At 41.6% G+C, this 14,370-nt stretch overlaps 1 pseudogene; it reads left to right on the plus strand.

The window, feature by feature from the left end:
- Positions 1–8,945: 8,945 nt before the first annotated feature.
- Positions 8,946–14,370, plus strand: LOC129408539 (nuclear factor 7, brain-like; annotated as a pseudogene).

The following is a 14,370-nucleotide window of genomic DNA, read 5'->3' on the forward strand; positions in this document are numbered from 1 at the left end:
AAAAAAAAGGTTTTGTGTAGTAACTTTTCTGGTTGGGAGGGTTGGACCTGTGCTTGTCTCCATGGAGATGGCATTACTTGGCTAGAATGTTCCATGATATGGCATTAAACTGTCCATGTCAATAGAGACAAGTGGGAGACTTCACCTGGTCGAGTTACGAGTTATATCTGTGGAGAGGTGAATCTGTTCACAGCAGGAATTCATGATTTCTGTTCAGTAATATTTTTATTAGAAATACAGCCAAGTTTAATGCCACACTGTGGAATATTCCAGGCAAAGCAAAACATCTCCATGGAGACAAGCATGTTGTGTACAGAAATGTTACTCACTACACCTTTACATCACCAAGACCATAACACATGAAATATGAATCCATGTCCTGAATGTTTGTGGCTGGATGTTGTTTGAAATTGTAAATATTTGTTTCTAAATCAAATTTGCTCATTGGTCATTTACAGCTGTTTATGTCGTCTACAAACACTAAAACAACTTGGCTTCATTTATTTGAATCATTTCAGATCCATTTGTAACACGTCTTATTTTATGTCCAAGTGTGTGGCCCCGATCTGAAGCTCTGAACTCAGAAAGACAAATGTTGACTCAAATCTAACATCTTTTCTTTGGTGGTACTTGGTGTGAAACGTTGGAGCCACTGGTTTATACTTTTACTGCTTTTATGGTTTCACTTAAATTCACCACTTTTCCTGTTGAGACTCATTATTTTCATCATTTTATTTCATCTTGAGTGTCATTTATGGAGTTTAGACTTTCCACTGACGTCAGTTTTGGAAATAAAAGGTGTGTCTCCATCTCAGTTATCAATACGAAGGTAGGGTAAGGTCAGTGTTGTGCAAGTTCACACTTTTCATGAACTAGTTCAAAGTTCAGTTCACACTTGTTCAAAGTGAACAGATCAGTTCATAGTTCACAATTTTAATTTTGAACTAGTTCAAAGTTCAGTTCATTTATATTTAGATGAGATCTGTAAATGAAAGGCTGCTTTTATTTTTCAAACTGACTTCTAGTTTACAACAACTTTACAAGATCCACTGTTGGACAAGTGACTTTAAAACTGTAATGTGTTATTTATGACTTGTTACTGTCATTTCAAAGTCATTTGTTACATTACAACATTACTGTATTTAAAATGTAAAACATTACACGACTATTGCAGCACTTTTTAATTTACTCTCACCAAAAGAACTGTTAAGATGCTGACCTTTGCGCCGTATATGGACTGAACCAGGACTAAACCAGGACTAAACCAGGTCTAAACCAGGACTGAACCAGAACTGAACCAGGTCTAAACCAGGACTAAACCAGAACTGAACCAGGTCTAAACCAGGACTAAACCAAGACTAAACCAGGACCAAACCAGGACTAGAACTTGGAATCTAGGACCGCCCCTGAGAGAACCCCGAGTGCGATCGGGCGTCAGCTGCGTTTATCTCGGTGGAGCGTGGACTTCTGCGTCGGTCCTTTCGCTCAGGATCACGGTTTACGCGGACGAACCTCCGGGTTTCACCGCTGTTGATATCGCGGTGATTTTAGCAAATTTGTATGAAGAAAAACGAAAAACCCACCATTTCAATCCAGGTTAAAAAGCATTGTGACGCGCGTTACTGACATTTGTACCAAGTAAAATAATGCGCGCGCGGAGCAGCACGTCCTGTGCGTGTAGATTTCAGAAAATAGGATCCATCCTATTTTTTGACGCTCTACACATAGGCGCGTATCCCTGTCAAAATCCACAGAGAGCATGGATCTATTTGTTGTATTTGTGCATTTACCATCAGCACATTCGTGCTCCCTGGGCAGTTGTGTATCATGTGAAAGAGCCCAGATCCAATACACTGTTAATTAATGCTTTGAAATTTACTTTTGAAATCCTTGCGTTTGCCGTGGTCAGCCTGTACAGAAGGTAAATACAAGCAGCTAAACGCGCCCAGTCAAGTTTGATTGACTTCCCATTGAGAGACACAAGAGCCCGTACGTTCCACTAAAGCTGCCGGTGGAGTCGCCTTCACGTTGACACGCGGCTGTGGTTTCGCGAGGTGATGTGTTGCGAGCAGATCGTCTCTCGTCAGGTGAAAAACAAATTCCGACGTTTAACTGAACCCCAACAGTGACGTACGTCGTTCATCACACATAATTTGAACAATTCACGTTCAAGTTCTTGATTTACAAAAGTGTTACGTTCAGTTCAAAGTTCACTGAAAAATGAACGTGTTCAATGAACGCGTTCTTTTGAACTCGTTCATGCACAACACTGGGTAAGGTAAGGTAAAAAGTCAATCAGTGTTGCTACAAAATATATTTGCAATGTCTGTCCTGACCATTAATATTTGTGTAATGAAGTTGAAGCATCACAGCATCATGGACAGTTTATTGAGCTTGTGTGATGTAGAGCTAGTGGTTCTGCTCGTTGATCTGTTTATTCAGCAGTTCAAGTACAGCCTCCAGTAAGAGAATGGTAAGATTAAAAGTGGTTCAAATGTAAGTATTTGGCCCTCGTAAGCACCATAATTACTACAGAATGACATCAGCCCGTTTGAGATTATAATGTATTTAATGCAGCTTTGCGCACAAAATCGAAACCTAACGCCACAAGACTAATCTGTATAAAATACTCGCCGAAAAAAACAGTTCTCTCTGTGCCTGATGTGGAGCTTCTGTCGGACAGTGGTGAGTCTGTTCTGGAGATGGTTCATGTTAAACTTTACAGAGATCATACATGTGCACATCGTACGTGTGCAGGGTCTTTTTTCATTTCACTCATGTACAGTCACTTTATTTACGTCGGCTCCCGTGTCACTTTCGTCTATAGGCAAATTCCCCCTTCCTCGTGTGCTGTCCTCTTCATCACGCAGCAGTCCAGCCTTTCCAAACCCGTTGGTTATCGTGGATTTTTTCACATGGCTCCACGCTGTCACACTGCATGATACAGTGTCAGTACCGGTTTATCCAATACGCACAGTACGCACATTGAGTAGGGCCCCGTGAACCAACAGAGGCCCCTCACCTTGGCGTTACCCCTTCTCAGATACACTACGTGGATCCACAGACTGTACACGTCTCCTCCTGCTCCTATGCGCCGCATTTCCTCCCGTACAGCGCATGGACCGTACCTCTTCCCGTGCACCTCTAAACCAGAACTAAGACCAGGACTAAACTAGAACTAAACCAAAACTAAGACCAAGACTAAACCAGAAATAAAACCAGGACTAAAACCAAGTCTAAACCAGGATTAAACCAGGACTAAAACAAGATTTAACCAGGACTAAACCGTTAGGTGCAGACTGCGAATGATTGATCGATGATTCCGCATCATTTTGAGTAAAAAAACATCAAATATTACTGTCAGTGAGTTTTTTTTTTTTTATAAATAACCTGGGTGTAAATAGCATGTTTGTCTAGGAACACCCGGGTGCCCTTCTATGTGTCACGCTAAATACACCCGGGTGTAAATAGCAACAATGGCTATTTGCCCTTTGTGTGAATAACAATGTTAGATATTTACACCCAGGGTGTAAATAGCATCTGCCATAATTTAATTCTGTCTACACAATTATTTGAACAAACAACATGTAAAGTCCTTCACGGGTTTGAAAGTAAAAGAAAACAAAAACAGTGTTTAGTTTTCCACAGTTGTGTTTGGTCTTAAACAGAATCAAACACACAGAGCACAGGGACACACACACACAGTGTGGAGCTGGACAGTGTGAGGATTATTCCAGTGAAGACGCTCTGGTCTCTGTGGACACAGGAAGAACACATGATCACACTCTGATGATCCACTCTGTGTCGTACACCTTTAAATATACTTCAAGTACTTTGGACTCTCTAATACAACACTGGAGCAGAACACAATCACATGAACATTAGAAGTGTACATGCAGAAACAAAACTCACCATGTGCTGCTTTTCTTCCTCACAACACAGTAACAGGGAGGGCATCTGGTATAAAGTCCTCCTGCCACATGAGCCTGTAGAAACACATGATCAATGTTCACTAGGAAGTAAATGTGGAAACAAATAGAATTCTCTTCAAATCATTTGATTCCTTTATTTACTTTGTTCATCTGTGTTCTGTTGGTGCTCAAACATCTTCCTTTTTTCTGAAAGATACAGAGATTTTGATTTAGTTTTAGTCTTTTTATTTGATCTGTTAACGTCACTTTCAGAATGGTGCAAAAAACGACAAACTAACATCAAGTGTAACATTCCTGAAGTTCCCACAGCTCCAGCAGAGCTCTGGACGTCACTGTTTGTTTGGAGACGACTCTGGAAGCAACATGTTCAAATGTGACACAAGTGTCTCACTCTTGGACATGGACAGAGATGCAACAGTTTGTTTGACTGAAACAGTCCTGACATGAAGCCCAATTTCAAATACAACACCACAAACCTGTTTTTACAACCACCACATTCTAGACCCGAGAAACAAAACAAATGTATGAAAAGTCTCACACTGTCCTGTCCTCTGTCCTGTCACTGTCCTGAGTGTGTCCTCTGTCCTGTAACTGTCCTGAGTGTGGTCCTCTGTCCCGTAACTGTCCTGAGTGTGTCCTCTGTCCTGTCACTGTCCTGAGTGTGTCCTCTGTCCCGTCACTGTCCTGAGTGTGTCCTCTGTCCTGTAACTGTCCTGAGTGTGTGTCCTCTGTCCCCTGTCACTGTCCTGAGTGTGTCCTCTGTCCTGTCACTGTCTGAGTGTGTCCTCTGTCCCGTAACTGTCCTGAGTGTGTCCTCTGTCCCTGTAACTGTCCTGAGTGTGTCCTCTGTCCTGTAACTGTCCTGAGTGTGTCCTGAGTGTGTCCTCTGTCCCGTAACTGTCCTGAGTGTGTCCTCTGTCCCTGTCACTGTCCTGAGTGTGTCCTCTGTCCTGTAACTGTCCTGAGTGTGTCCTCTGTCCTGTAACTGTCCTGAGTGTGTCCTCTGTCCTGTCACTGTCCTGAGTGTGTCCTCTGTCCTGTAACTGTCCTGAGTGTGTCCTCTGTCCCGTAACTGTCCTGAGTGTGTCCTCTGTCCTGTCACTGTCCTGAGTGTGTCCTCTGTCCTCAGTCTGACTAAAATACACAGGTCTAAAATCGTCCACGATCACGTGACCTTTGTAAGATTTAAACACACTGGACAGAGAATCATAAAAAAGTCATGTTATTGTTGTTAAATTTGTGTTTGAATTTGAGCCACTCCTCTCAGACCAGTGTGGGGAACTGTGGGGAACCTGGAGGTTCTCTCTTCTAACAGGCTTCACAACTGGATTATTCATTTGAATAGAAACAGGCTCATGACTAGAAGTCTTGATGAAGACTTTGTGTTTGTCACTGTCTTATGTTACTGTTTTTTCTTCTTTAAATGACTCTGAAAATATGGTGTGATGACTAATTGTGTTCTGTCTCATTGTGGTTTTAGATTTAGAGACAAAATGGCTTCCAGGCTGGAGGAGGACCTGACCTGTCCCATCTGCTGTGAGCTCTTCAGAGAACCTGTGCTTCTGTCCTGCAGCCACAGCTTCTGTAAAAGTCTGTCTGACCTAGATTTTTAAGATATTTGGAACAATTTGAACTGATTTATGATCAAAATCTTCTGCTTCACTTTATTTTTTTAATTCCAGTTAAAACAACAGACAGTGACATCTGATTGTGTCTAAAATACAACATTTGGAACCCACGTTTGAAATGTGTTGAACGGATAATTACACAAAGTTCTATTTGATGTCAGTTTGTCTCTGATAAATCAAATATTGGAGGAAAAAGTGGGACATTTCTCCAAACAAATCAAAGTGAGTGCGACCCATGAGTTGTATTCAAACTAGTCCAAACTCCTCCAAAATGATCAGTGCTCTTAACTTAGTCCTTTTAAGTGGAGTAGATATTTGTTTTCCAGTGTGGCTCAAGTGCAAGTCTGTTTCTTTTCCTTTTGTTGGGTTTGTACAGTAAACTTGTGTGATTACATGCAGGGCTCACATCTGGAAGCTACACACGCAAAGAGTCATATAGTTCTCATGGGTTATCTGTGCAATGATTCCCATTCAAATATGGAGCTTTAACATTGAGTTCATATGCCACAGAGAGACAGAGAAAGGGAGAGAGGTTACAAAATGACAACGGGTCGGAATATTGGGATCAAAAATGTCCAAAACAAGTGGAAAGATTCAGTTTTGTGACACCGATACACTGCAAAAAGTCCAGATCTGCAATCGGGAAAAAGTCTGGAATTCACAATAGATTTTTCTTGACTAGTTTGGACTAGATTTATTGAATTACTTAGTATCAATGACTTGAGTTGTTGTGATGTGTTTTTTTTTCTCCAATTTTAATATTGTTATTTAAAATTTGAACTAAATTCAATAAGTTCAAATTTCCAACTGAAGTGGCAGAAAAATGCAGTTGAACTACGTTAGTGATTAGAAATAGCTCAAGTCATTTTTCAAATCATGTAGACAAGTGAATAAATGAGAACTAGTCCAAAGTAGTCAGATGAATGGAGTGAATTCAAGATGTTCTTTGTTGCAGTGTACATCCGTTCCCTAAAAACAAGTGTTTGTGAAAAAGTCCTATGAAGTGAATACTGCATATCTACTGCCATGATGAAGAGGTTTGGCCCTGTATCCACCAAATGTGAAACAAACAACATGCTTTCATTTGGTTTGATCCTTTGAAAAACATCCACATGATTCATCTGAACTTGTCTTGTGTCTTTAGGCAAGACACTTCGACCACATTCCCCGCTCCAGACACAGAAACGAGGCTGGTTGTGAGTGGAAGGGCATCCGACGTAAAAATCCACCAAATGACTGTGCCAAGTCGATAATGTGAAGTGATGAATACCTTAATACATGAAGTGAAGGACATTTGGAGCAGATTTGGAGTCGCCGCTACTTGAAAATGCATGTCTACACTGTCCAAACAAATGAGTCAATAGAACCACATGACTTTTTGTACAATAAGTCTCATTTTGTTCAATATTTGTACACAAGCATTTCATAAACAGTAACCAAGAGCCACGTGAACATCATTTTACACAAATACATCCAAAAGATCCAAATAAAGCTACTGGGAGTCACAAGGCTGCAATTTAGGAAGACATCATTTTGTGTGACACTTGGATTCTATTTGATGAGTGGTTTTAAAGCTGCATTGTGTCACTTTTCTGGTAGATGGACCTCCACCTGCTCGTCTCATGGAGATGTTATTGCACTGTCTGGAATGTTCCACGTTCAACTTGTAGATCTTGTGTTTGAATGGCTTCAAATCACTTGAAAAACATGCACTCTTACAGTAAGCGGGCTCGCCTCTCCACAGATTTGACCTGTAACTCGGCCTGGTTATTGCTCGTCTACATGGAGACGAGCAGCCAGAAAAGTGACACAGTGCAGCTTTAACTTGATTTCATTCACTTTGAAGGTTTCAGTTCTTTTCAATAGTTTGAAGGTTTTCCAAAAGGTTTCAGCACATTTTCATTTCCATTCATATCTGCCAGTGAAAGAAATGGACGATCATTAAGTTTGAAATGACAAAATGATTCAAACGTCCAAAATCTTCAAACCAAATGTGTAGCAACTCCTTCAATAAATAGAGTTCAAACTAGTGAAACAAATGCAGTTATTTCAAGTGGATTTTGGTGGAGACAGGGCTGTTTTGAGCTGCCAGAGGATTTTTGGCTCAATCGGTTGCTTTTTTCTCCCTAAAAAACATGAAATGAATCCATCCAAACCAAGGCTCCGTTCAGGACAGAGCCGGAGGGTAAGGCCCGTGGAGCGGCGAGGGGCGCTCTGCTGCCCCCTGGTGAGATGAGGTAACATGACAGCCTCAGTGTTTCCTGTACACATTTGGACTGAGACTATGGTGGCACTGGTGATACCAACTGAACCCTTTTCATTCCATTTTTGTGGAGCTCAACTTTGAATTCATGCTTCTACACTTGATTCAATTTAAAATCACTTGAATTCACAACATTTGTTAGTATTTTAAACTGAATTTATTAAGTTAGGAAGTCAAAATTTGCAGATTTGCAACATTTTATTTCAGATGTCACATTTTGAGCCAATGGAAAAAGTTGTATTTTGTCACATTTGAGGTGAAGGAAGTGAACTTGGAATATGAAAGAATATTTCAAACTTTTCATTCACAATTTAGCTTAAAATAAGAACAAAATATTCTGGGACCAGCAAAAGAGGAACATAAAACTTAATTTACAAACCAAAAACTGTCCCAAAACTCAAAATAAATATTCTGAATTCAAGTCATTTTAATGTTGTTTTTTGCAGTGTACTTTGTCTTTAAAATTCTTCTTTTTACCGTGTGGTTGATTTTCTCCATGAATAATAATAATAAGTATCATTTGTTGAACCAGTGTCAGTTTGTTTTTGACCACAGGAGGCCACCATATTCTCTTGGATTGAACAGGAAACAGTGGGCGTCCATTTGGGGGCGTAGTTTCTCTCCCGCTCCGAGTAGAGTTCAGAATGAGCAGCTCTTCTGGTGAATAAGGCCTGGTTGTGGTTTACATCCAGATGTTTCCATCTCCTTGAGTCCTGTCTTTTCATTTGATCTCAAAGGGGCTGCACAATATACTGAACGTTCTGTTTCACTTTTGTCTGAGGACACATTTGTGCAAACGTTCTGTTATGGGACTTTTTGGTCAACCGTGTAACAAAGAAAAGATCAGGTTTTGTGTAGTAGTGAACTCAGAAAAACAAATGTTGACTCAAATCTAACATCTTTTCTTTGGTGGTACTTGGTGTGAAACGTTGGAGCCACTGGTTTATACTTTTACTAGTTTTATGGTTTCACTTAAATTTGACACTTTTCCTGTTAAGACTCATTATTTTCATTTTGTTTCATCTTTAGTGTCATTTATGTAGTTTAGACTTTGCACTGTTGCCAGATTTGGAAATAAAAGGTGTGTCCAAATGTCAGCTATGAACAGTCACATGACACGTTTATCAGTTCAGACCAAGACCAGGAAATGTTGAGTTCAGTTCAGAGACACAGAGGGAGAAGGATCCATCTGAACGACCATTTCACCTCCAAAATTCAACAACAAAGAAACTCCAGGCTTCTACTTGAGCTGTGAAACCTGCTCTGGACTTTGGTGAGTGGAAAGACACTTCTGTTACGGCAGCAGAGAAAGTGAAAGTAGATGCTGCAGTGGGGGATGGGACCCAGACGCGGACGCATATTTATCTTATGTGACCTTATTCTGAACATTTGCCAAGTCCTTCACGGGTTTGAAAGTAAAAGAAAACAAAAACAGTGTTTAGTTTTCCACAGTTGTGTTTGGTCTTAAACAGAATCAAACACACAGAGCACAGGGACACACACACACAGTGTGGAGCTGGACAGTGTGAGGATTATTCCAGTGAAGACGCTCTGGTCTCTGTGGACACAGGAAGAACACATGATCACACTCTGATGATCCACTCTGTGTCGTACACCTTTAAATATACTTCAAGTACTTTGGACTCTCTAATACAACACTGGAGCAGAACACAATCACATGAACATTAGAAGTGTACATGCAGAAACAAAACTCACCATGTGCTGCTTTTCTTCCTCACAACACAGTAACAGGGAGGGCATCTGGTATAAAGTCCTCCTGCCACATGAGCCTGTAGAAACACATGATCAATGTTCACTAGGAAGTAAATGTGGAACAAATAGAATTCTCTTCAAATCATTTGATCCCTTTATTTACTTTGTTCATCTGTGTTCTGTTGGTGCTCAAACATCTTCCTTTTTTCTGAAAGATACAGAGATTTAGATTTAGTTTTAGTCTTTTTATTTGATCTGTTAACGTCACTTTCAGAATGTGCAAAAAAACGACAAACTAACATCAAGTGTAACATTCCTGAAGTTTCCCACAGCTCCAGCAGAGCTCTGGACGTCACTGTTTGTTTGGAGACGACTCTGGAAGCAACATGTTCAAATGTGACACAAGTGTCTCACTCTTGGACATGGACAGAGATGCAACAGTTTGTTTGACTGAAACAGTCCTGACATGAAGCCCAATTTCAAATACAACACCACAAACCTGTTTTTACAACCACCACATTCTAGACCCGAGAAACAAAACAAATGTATGAAAAGTCTCACCTCCAGATCAGTCACACTGTCCTCTGTCCTGAGTGTGTCCTCTGTCCTGTCTGTCCTGAACTGTCCTGAGTGTGTCCTCTGTCCTGTCCTGACTGTCCTGAGTGTGTCCTCTGTCCTGTCACTGTCCTGAGTGTGTCCTCTGTCCTGTCCTGACTGTCCCTGTCCTGTGTGAGTCCTCTGTCCTGTCACTGTCCTGAGTGTGTCCTCTGTCCCACTGTCCTGAGTGTGTCCTCTGTCACTGTCCTGAGTGTGTCCTCTGTCCTGTCACTGTCCTGAGTGTCCTGTGTCCTCTGTCCCGTCACTGTCTGTCCTGAGTGTGTCCTCTGTCCTGTAACTGTCCTGAGTGTGTCCTCTGTCCTGTAACTGTCCTGAGTGTGTCCTCTGTCCTCAGTCTGACTAAAATACACAGGTCTAAAATCGTCCACGATCACGTGACCTTTGTAAGATTTAAACACACTGGACAGAGAATCATAAAAAAGTCATGTTATTGTTGTTAAATTTGTGTTTGAATTTGAGCCACTCCTCTCAGACCAGTGTGGGGAACTGTGGGGAACCTGGAGGTTCTCTCTTCTAACAGGCTTCACAACTGGATTATTCATTTGAACAGAAACAGGCTCATGACTAGAAGTCTTGATGAAGACTTTGTGTTTGTCACTGTCTTATGTTACTGTTTTTTCTTCTTTAAATGACTCTGAAAATATGGTGTGATGACTAATTGTGTTCTGTCTCATTGTGGTTTTAGATTTAGAGACAAAATGGCTTCCAGGCTGGAGGAGGACCTGACCTGTCCCATCTGCTGTGAGCTCTTCAGAGAACCTGTGCTTCTGTCCTGCAGCCACAGCTTCTGTAAAGTCTGTCTGCAGAACTGGTGGAGGGACAAACCCATAAAGACCTGTGCAGTTTGTAAGAGAAGATCCTCAAAGGGAACTTTCCTCCTGTGAACCTGGCCCTGAGGAACCTGGTGCAGACGTTTACAGAGCAGAGAGAGCAGACCCCTTCAGAGCAGAGAGAGCAGACCCCTTCAGAGCCTCTGTGCAGTGTTCACTCAGAGAAGCTCCGGCTCTTCTGTCTGGACCATCAGCAGCCGGTGTGCCTGGTCTGCAGAGACTCCAGGACTCACAAAGACCACAGGTTTAGTCCCATGGAGGAGGCGGCCGAGGACCTGAGAGAGCAGCTGAGGACGTCCATCAAGCCTCTGCAGGACAAACTGCAGGTACAGACTCTTCACCTCTGGAACTGTGTTTGTGTTCATGTTTCTGTTTGTCATTATACATGCAAGGACCTTCCAGGACCTTCTTGTTAAGAGGAGAGAGTGCTAACCACTCTGCCATCGTGCCTCCATGTGGAGCCTCCCTCTCCCCAGACACCTCCTGGTGTTATTAGAGCCTTTAGAAGCGTGTGAGGAGCAGCTCACACAGACCACTGTCAGAGCAGACTTACTGCTGATCAGAGGCTCAACTGTGTTCACTCACATTCATCACACTAATGTGTCAGGGCCCCACAGACCAGAGGGCTGCTTCTGTCTGATTCACTCGGACTCTTTCTGTGCAGGTTCTGACTGGGAGGAAAGAGCAGTTTGAAGACGCCGCGGCTCATATCACAGCCCAGGCTCGACAAACAGAGGCACAGATCCGACACCAGTTTGAGAAACTGCACCAGTTTCTGTTGGAGGAAGAACAGTCCAGGATGAAGGCTCTGAGGGAGGAGGAGGAGCAGAAGACTCACAACATGAAGGACAAGATGGCCACCGTGAGCAGACAGATGGAGACTGTGTCCAAAACCATCACAGAGACAGAGGAGCAGCTGAGGGCCACAGACATCTCCTTCCTGCTACAGTACAAGTCTACAGTGGAGAGAGTGCAGCGCTGCCCCCTGGTGGAGGAACCACAGATGGAACGTGGAGCTTTGATCGACCAGGCCAAACATCTGGGCAACCTGGACTTCAACATCTGGAGGAACATGAAGAGACTGGTGAAGTTCTACCCTGTCATTCTGGATCCAAACACTGCAGGTCCTGAACTCATCCTGTCTGAAGATCTGAGCTCAGTGAAGAGAGGAGAGAAACAGAAGCTTCCACAGAATCCAGAGAGAAATAAAGATCACAGTGTGTTTGGATCTGAAGTGTTTAGATCAGGGACTCACAGCTGGGACGTGGAGGTCGGGGACAATAAAAGTTGGACTGTAGGTGTGAGTGGAGATGTTCTGAGACGAGGAAAGACTGAGACTGGAGGTTGGTTTATACGTTTCATTAATGGTAAATACTCAGTCTGTTCTCTCCCAGACACAGTTAAATCACTCTCTGTGAGGAGGAGTCTGCAGAGACTCAGAGTGAAGCTGGACTTTGACAGAGGAACAGTGACCTTTAGTGACCCCGACACAAACACTGACCTGAACACATTCACATTCACAGACACTTTCACTGATGGACTGATTCCATATTTATTCACAGAAGAAAACATCCCCCTGAAGATTTTACCAAAGGACGTCACTGTAAACGTGTAAATACTGAAACTTCAAGAGGAGGGATTCTGCAAAACAACTTTTAGGAGTTTTCTACCATGTTATAATGTTGTTCCTCATCAAAAACATGTTTGAAAAGGTTCCATGCATGTTTGTGTAATTTAGAGATCTCTCTGGGACTGAATTCACACCTGTAATGTAATAGTGCTCTGAAGGGGGAGTGACTTAGTGACAGGGACACAGAGGGGAGACTTAGAGAGGCAAAAATGAAACTAAAACTTCTTAAACATGTTGATGTGTTATTTTTGGTGAATATTACATTTTCCAAACAATCAAAGGAAACATGGTGATGTAAATGTGTTGTGAGTTTGCAGTTCATCCTCCAGAGAAGTGGAATAATACTCCCTCTTTAAGGACTCAGGTTTCTCTCACAGTTTTTGTCTTGTTTGAAACAGGGAAAAGGGAGGTCACAGTGTCACATTTTAGTCTCATCATTACTACTGTTTTCAATCCATGATTTCCATTGTTCTTTTACAATCACAACAAAAAGATGATGCAACAGCTTCAAAAATAGGATCATGTCATGTAAAGGTGCACTATGTAGATTTTCAGCTGGAGGGTTCATCACCTGCTTGTCTCCATGGAGATGTTATTGCTTTGCCTGGAAAGTTCCACAGTATGGCATTTCAATTCAACTCATTTGTCTTGCATGTTTTCAGTGACATTTGTTAATCTGTCTCAAAAATACCTTGAAAAAGTGACTTATAAAAGCACATGGTCATATAAAAGAAAGTCCTCATATTTAATGTGGAAAATCACATTCTTTTGTCGAAATAAAGAGTTCTTTTATCATCATCGTGGGATCAGAATCGGTATTGAGTATCGAGTCTATTTCTTAGTATTGAAATGGAGTTTGAAATGTTGTTACCGTGACAACACGACACTGAACACATCCCACTTTAATATGTGATTGTGTCAAATGTGTGAAACAGTCACTATTAGACGACTGAATCATCAATAAGGGTTTACATGATCCTCATGCTAATATCAGTTTCTCTTCCATTTGAATTTGGACTTCAATTCACAAATGAACAGTTTTCTAAATGACTCCAAAATGTTTTTATCTGTTTATGATCTAAAAATAGGTAAAAATTGCTACAAAATCCGACATGTTTGAAAGTTGTAGGTCCCTGTGAGCTGAACATGAACAGTTTGTGTTTACATTGACTCTATGAGAAAAATCTCGTCTCAGCCCAGGGGAGTTTTTCTCTGAAGTTCCAGTGAGTGTCTCTACGTCAACTGGAGGCAGATACAAGCAGAAACACCTCCACTTATTTGAATAGATCCATGGTGTGTGTCCATCAACCAACCCGAGCTTCATTCACTTCTGTGTTATATTGTGTCACATGGAGTGTGCATGTGTGACGAAGTCACGAAGAACATCAGGAGACGTTCTGTTATTTGTACTTGGATCATTTTTATTTTCCCATCTGTGTTTAAAGGTTATTATTAGGAGATTTTTGTTTCTTTTCATGTTTATGATTGTTTAGTATTAAAAGGGGAATTGATGTATTTCTAAAAGCCGTTTTTTGTTTGTGAATTGATTTGGGGGAGGAGCTTCGTACTTTAAAAGGGGACTCTCCTCTGCACAGAGGCAGTGTGTTTTGAGGATTGGAGCTGTGTGCACCACAGGCACCAGCTCAGGAGATATTGAAAAGACTTCCACAACCTGTAAAGAGATTGATTTGTTTCAAACTCTCACTGTTTTGTGCACTTGTGTAAATAAAGTCACAAACACTATTTTTGACTACAA

Source organism: Boleophthalmus pectinirostris, unplaced genomic scaffold, assembly GCF_026225935.1.
Source record: "Boleophthalmus pectinirostris isolate CB_2022bp ecotype Guang Dong unplaced genomic scaffold, ASM2622593v1 HiC_scaffold_17, whole genome shotgun sequence".
Classification (NCBI taxonomy): domain Eukaryota; kingdom Metazoa; phylum Chordata; class Actinopteri; order Gobiiformes; family Gobiidae; genus Boleophthalmus; species Boleophthalmus pectinirostris.